At 45.9% G+C, this 7,128-nt stretch overlaps 1 pseudogene; it reads right to left on the bottom strand.

Moving 5' to 3' along the window:
* The window catches only part of LOC121844095, a 91,919-nt pseudogene extending 85,352 nt beyond the window's left edge, over positions 1-6,567 (bottom strand).
* Between the last annotated feature and the right edge of the window lie 561 nt (positions 6,568-7,128).

Genomic DNA, 7,128 nt, shown 5'->3' with positions numbered 1-7,128 from the left:
CTGTGATAGTCTCAGAGGTCCGTTAAAAGCGCAGAGAGCATCATGAAGAACAAGGAACACACCAGGCAGGTCCGAGATACTGTTGTGAAGAAGTTTAAAGCCGGATTTGGATATAAAAATATTTCCCAAGCTTTAAACATCCCAAGGAGCACTGTGCAAGCGATAATATTGAAATGGAAGGAGTATCAGACCACTGCAAATCTACCCAGACCTGGCCGTCCCTCTAAACTTTCAGCTCATACAAGGAGAAGACTGATCAGAGATGCAGCCAAGAGGCCCATGATCACTCTGGATGAACTGCAGAGATCTACAGCTGAGGTGGGAGACTCTGTCCATAGGACAACAATCAGTCGTATATTGCACAAATCTGGCCTTTATGGAAGAGTGGCAAGAAGAAAGCCATTTCTTAAAGATATCCATAAAAAGTGTTGTTTAAAGTTTGCCACAAGCTACCTGGGAGACACACCAAACATGTGGAAGAAGGTGCTCTGGTCAGATGAAACCAAAATTGAACTCTTTGGCAACAATGCAAAACGTTATGTTTGGCGTAAAAGCAACACAGCTCATCACCCTGAACACACCATCCCCACTGTCAAACATGGTGGTGGCAGCATCATGGTTTGGGCCTGCTTTTCTTCAGCAGGGACAGGGAAGATGGTTCAAATTGATGGGAACATGGATGGAGCCAAATACAGGACCCTTCTGGAAGAAAACCTGATGGAGTCTGCAAAAGACCTGAGACTGGGACGGAGATTTGTCTTCCAACAAGACAATGATCCAAAACATAAAGCAAAATCTACAATGGAATGGTTCAAAAATAAACATATCCAGGTGTTAGAATGGCCAAGTCAAAGTCCAGACCTGAATGAATACAATCGAGAATCTGTGGAAAGAACTGAAAACTGCTGTTCACAAATGCTCTCCATCCAACCTCACTGAGCTCGAGCTGTTTTGCAAGAAGGAATGGGAAAAAAATTCAGTCTCTCGATGTGCAAAACTGATAGAGACATACGCCAAGCGACTTACAGCTGTAATCGCAGCAAAAGGTGGCGCTACAAAGTATTAACTTAAGGGGGCTGAATAATTTTGCACGCCCAATTTTTCAGTTTTTGATTTGTTAAAAAAGTTTGAAATATCCAATAAATGTCGTTCCACTTCATGATTGTGTCCCACTTGTTGTTGATTCTTCACAAAAAAATACAGTTTTATATCTTTATGTTTGAAGCCTGAAATGTGGCAAAAGGTCGCAAAGTTCAAGGGGGCCAAATACTTTCGCAAGGCACTGTACCTACCTCTCTCTCCCTCCCTCCATCCATCCCTCTTTCCATCTCCATCTCTCTCCCTCCCTCCCTCCAACCATCCCTCTTTCCATCTCCCTCTCTCTCTCCCTCCCTACCTACCTACCTCTCTCTCTCTCCCTCCTTCCATCTATCCCTCTTTCCAACTCCCTCTCTCTCTCCTTCCCACCATCCATCCCTCTTTCCATCTCCCTCTCTCTCCCTCCCTCCCTCCATTCATCCATCCCTCTTTCCATCTCCCTCTCTCTCCCTCCCTCTCTCCATCCATCCATCCCTCTTTCCATCTCCCTCTCTCTCCCTCCCTCCCTCCCCCTCCATTCATCCATCCCTCTTTCCATCTCCCTCTCTCTCCCTCCTCTCTCCATCCATCCATCCCTCTTTCCATCTCCCTCTCTCTCTCCCTCCCTCCCTCCATTCATCCATCCATCCCTCTTTCCATCTCCCTCTCTCTCCCTCCCTCTCTCCATCCATCCATCCCTCTTTCCATCTCCCTCTCTCTCTCCCTCCCTAAAGAGTAGAACTACCTACTCTGTTCTCTTCTTTGAAGCAGAGAACAGTGGATGCCCTACTTTGAAGGTAAGCCCACACACTTCTGCATCCAAGGAAAATGCGCGCACACACACACACACACACACACACACACACACACACACACACACACACACACACACACACACACACACACACACACACACACATCACACTTTGGGTAAAAGCTGACTTTTATTCCTCTGTGTGAGAGCAGCTCTCCTAGAGCCCTTCATCCCAGCATGCTCTGCTGCATTGACGTCCTATCAAACACCAGAGGATCGATGATGTTTACCCTGCTGCTTTACTGACAGTCCTGATCACACTGATTGTCCTGACCACAATGACAGTCCTGACCACAATGACAGTCCTGACCACACTGACAGTCCTGACCACAATGACAGTCCTGACCACAGTCCTGATCACAATGACAGTCCTGATCACACTGACAGTCCTGACCACACTGACAGTCCTGACCACACTGACAGTCCTGACCACACTGACAGTCCTGACCACAATGACAGTCCTGACCACAATGACAGTCCTGACCACAGTCCTGACCACAGTCCTGATCACAATGACAGTCCTGATCACACTGACAGTCCTGACCACACTGACAGTCCTGACCACAATGACAGTCCTGATCACACTGACAGTCCTGACCACAATGACAGTCCTGACCACAATGACAGTCCTGACCACACAGACAGTCCTGACCACAATGACAGTCCTGACCACAGTCCTGATCACAATGACAGTCCTGACCACACAGACAGTCCTGACCACAATGACAGTCCTGACCACAATGACAGTCCTGACCACAATGACAGTCCTGATCACACTGACAGTCCTGACCACACTGACAGTCCTGACCACAATGACAGTCCTGACCACAATGACAGTCCTGACCACAGTCCTGATCACAATGACAGTCCTGACCACACAGACAGTCCTGACCACAATGACAGTCCTGATCACACTGACAGTCCTGACCACACTGACAGTCCTGACCACAATGACAGTCCTGACCACAGTCCTGATCACAATGACAGTCCTGACCACACAGACAGTCCTGACCACAGTGACAGTCCTGACCACAATGACAGTCCTGACCACACTGACAGTCCTGACCACACTGACAGTCCTGACCACAGTCCTGATCACACTGACAGTCCTGACCACAGTCCTGACCCCACTGACAGTCCTGACACTACTGACAGTCCTGACCACAGTCCTGACCCCACTGACAGTCTTGACCACACTGACAGTCCTGACCACACTGACAATGTATACTGTGATGGTATAGTTAAACCAGGCTATACTGTGATGGTATAGTTAAACCAGGCTCTACTGTGATGGTATAGTTAAACCAGGCTCTACTGTGATGGTCTGTTAAACCAGGCTATACTGTGATGGTATAGTTAAACCAGGCTATACTGTGATGGTCTGTTAAACCAGGCTATACTGTGATGGTCTGTTAAACCAGTCTATACTGTGATGGTCTGTTAAACCAGGCTATACTGTGATGGTCTGTTAAACCAGGCTATACTGTGATGGTATAGTTAAACCAGGCTAGACTGTGATGGTCTGTTAAACCAGGCTATACTGTGATGGTATAGTTAAACCAGGCTATACTGTGATGGTCTTGCTATACTGTGATGGTCTAGTTAAACCAGGCTATACTGTGATGGTCTAGTTAAACCAGGCTATACTGTGATGGTCTGTTAAACCAGGCTATACTGTGATGGTCTGTTAAACCAGGCTAGACTGTGATGGTATAGTTAAACCAGGCTATACTGTGATGGTCTGTTAAACCAGGCTATACTGTGATGGTCTGTTAAACCAGGCTAGACTGTGATGGTCTAGTTAAACCAGGCTATACTGTGATGGTCTGTTAAACCAGGCTATACTGTGATGGTCTGTTAAACCAGGCTAGACTGTGATGGTCTGTTAAACCAGGCTATACTGTGATGGTATAGTTAAACCAGGCTATACTGTGATGGTCTTGCTATACTGTGATGGTCTAGTTAAACCAGGCTATACTGTGATGGTCTAGTTAAACCAGGCTATACTGTGATGGTCTGTTAAACCAGGCTATACTGTGATGGTCTGTTAAACCAAGCTAGACTGTGATGTTCTAGTTAAACCAGGCTATACTGTGATGGTCTGTTAAACCAGGCTATACTGTGATGGTCTGTTAAACCAGGCTATACTGTGATGGTATAGTTAAACCAGGCTCTACTGTGATGGTCTGTTAAACCAGGCTATATTGTGATGGTCTGTTAAACCAGGCTATACTGTGATGGTCTTGCTATACTGTGATGGTCTAGTTAAACCAGGCTATACTGTGATGGTCTGTTAAACCTGGCTATACTGTGATGGTCTGTTAAACCAGGCTATACTGTGATGGTCTGTTAAACCAGGCTATACTGTGATGGTCTAGTTAAACCAGGCTATACTGTGATGGTATAGTTAAACCAGGCTATACTGTGATGGTCTGTTAAACCAGGCTATACTGTGATGGTATAGTTAAACCAGGCTATACTGTGATGGTCTGTTAAACCAGGCTATACTGTGATGGTATAGTTAAACCAGGCTATACTGTGATGGTCTGTTAAACCAGGCTATACTGTGATGGTCTGTTAAACCAGGCTATACTGTGATGGTCTGTTAAACCAGGCTATACTGTGATGGTATAGTTAAACCAGGCTATACTGTGATGGTCTTGTTCAACTATAGTTGCTGTAACTGTACAGTCGTAGCCAAAAGTTTTGAGAATGACACAAATATTAATTTCCACAAAGTTTTCTGCTTCAGTGTCTTTAGATATTTTTGTCAGATGTTACTATGGATACTGAAGTATAATTACAAGCAGTTCATAAGTGTCAAAGGCTTTTTACTGACAATTACATGAAGTTGATGCAAAGAGTCAATATTTGCAGTGTTGACCCTTCTTTTTCAAGACCTCTGCAATCCACCCTGGCATGCTGTCAATTAACTTCTGGGCCACATCCTGATTGATGGCAGCCCATTCTTACATAATCAATACTTGGAGTTTGTCAGAATTTGTGGGTTTTTGTTTGTCCACCTGCCTCTTGAGGATTGACCACAAGTTCTCAATGGGTTTAAGGTCTGGGGAGTTTCCTGACGATGGACCCATCATATAGATGTTTTGTTCCTCGAGCCACTTAGTTATCACTATTGCTTTATGGCAAGGTGCTCCATCGTGTTGGAAAAGGCATTGTTCGTCACCAAACTGTTTCTGGATGGTTGGGAGAAGTTGGTCTTGGAGGATGTGTTGGTACCATTCTTTATTCATGGCTGTGTTCTTAGGCAAAATTGTGAGTGAGTCCATTCTCTTGGCTGAGAAGCAACCCCACACATGAATGGGCTCAGGATGCTTTACTGTTGGCATGACACAGGACTGATGGTAGCGCTCACCTTGTCTTCTCCGGACAAGCTTTTTTCCGGATGCCCCAAACAATCGGAAAGGGGATTCATCAGAGAAAATGACTTTATCCTCAACAGTCCAATCTCTGTACCCTTTACAGAATATCAGTCTGTCCCTGATGTTTTTCCTGGAGAGAAGTTCTTTGCTGCCCTTCTTGACACCAGGCCATCCTCCAAAAGTCTTCGCCTCACTGTGCGTGCAGATGCACTCACACCTTCCTGCTGCCATTCCTGAGCAAGCGCTGTACTGGTGGGGCCCCGATTCCGCAGCTGAATCAACTTTAGGAGACGGTCCTGGCGCTTGCTGGACTTGCTTGGGGAGCCCTGAAGCCTTCTTCACAACAATTGAACCGCTCTTCTTGAAGATCTTGATGATCCGATAAATGGTTGATTTAGGTGCAATCTTACTGGCAACAATATCCTTGCCTGTGAAGCCCTTTTTGTGCAAAGCAATGATGACGGCACGTGTTTCCTTGCAGGCAACCATGGTTGACAGAGGAAGAACAATGATTCCAAGCACCACCCTCCTTTTGAAGCTTCCAGTCTGTTATTCAAACTCAATCAGCATGACAGAGTGATCTCCAGCCTTGTCCTCGTCAACACTCACACCTGTGTTAACGAGAGAATCACTGACATGATGTCAGCTGGTCCTTTTGTGGCAGGCCTAAAATGCAGTGGAAATGTTTTTGGGGGATTCAGTTCAATTGCATGGCAAACAGTGACTTTGCAATTAATTGCAATTCATCGTATCACTCTTCAAAACACTCTGGAGTATATGCAAATTGCCATCAAACAAACTGAGGCAGCAGACTTTGTGAAAATTAATATTTGTATCATTCTCAAAACTTTTGGCCACGACTGTAGATCAGTTGGACAGCAGGTAACAGTCTATAGATACACAGAGGATTATAAATGATATGGTAAAGGATATTTTAAGGACTAGCGTCTGTCATCATAGATGAAGGATATCTCCCAGTCAACCACGTACCTGGGCTACTCCTCCCCCCAACGTCTGTCATCATAGATGAAGGATATCTCCCAGTCAACCACGTACCTGGGCTACTCCTCCCCCCAACGTCTGTCATCATAGATGAAGGATATCTCCCAGTCAACCACGTACCTGGGCTCCCAGTCTCCTCCCCCCCCCAACGTCTGTCATCATAGATGAAGGATATCTCCCAGTCAACCACGTACCTGCGCTGCTCCTCCCCATGTTCTCCCGACGGCACTGTCAGACATTCATCCATGTGACCATGGAGCAGCCTCAGCACGTCCCCGCCGATCATAAACCCTGCAGGGGAGAGAGGAGAGGCATTAGAGAGGAACCCTGCAGGTGGAGAGAGGAGAGGCATTAGAGAGGAACCCTGCAGGGGGAGAGAGGACTGGTTAGCCTGTCTCTGGACCAGACAGCGGGAAGCCTCTGTCCCAGCCATGACATTAGATAAGACCAATGTGCAGGGTGTTGTGGCAGAATCAGAATTCTTTAGGTAACATTGATAAATAAGATGTTTTATCCATTTTCATAAGTATGCTTATGTGGGAAAAAGGTCGGAGGTCAGGTTAGTCTTATCTGTGAATGTGTCTGTAACTATTCCTAAACCATGTGAAGGGAGGGCGTGATTAAAGGGGAACCAGTGAGTTGGCTCCACAATGTCTGTGTGCCAGTCACTCCTCTCCGTGAGCTTGTCCGGGAGGGGTTGTATTTGATATGGGAGTCTCTAGAATTGACAATTGATATATGCCATTGGATGAGGTAATGTTTTGGTCCTAAGTGGTACCAAGAACAAGATAAGAACTTAGTTTAGGAGACCAAACTGAACAATAATTCATAGCTAATGCTATCTGGCTATGG

Source organism: Oncorhynchus tshawytscha, unplaced genomic scaffold, assembly GCF_018296145.1.
Source record: "Oncorhynchus tshawytscha isolate Ot180627B unplaced genomic scaffold, Otsh_v2.0 Un_contig_3982_pilon_pilon, whole genome shotgun sequence".
NCBI classification, from domain to species: domain Eukaryota; kingdom Metazoa; phylum Chordata; class Actinopteri; order Salmoniformes; family Salmonidae; genus Oncorhynchus; species Oncorhynchus tshawytscha.
Note: the sequence above shows the minus strand (reverse complement) of the source record. Positions and strands in the feature narration are given on the sequence as shown.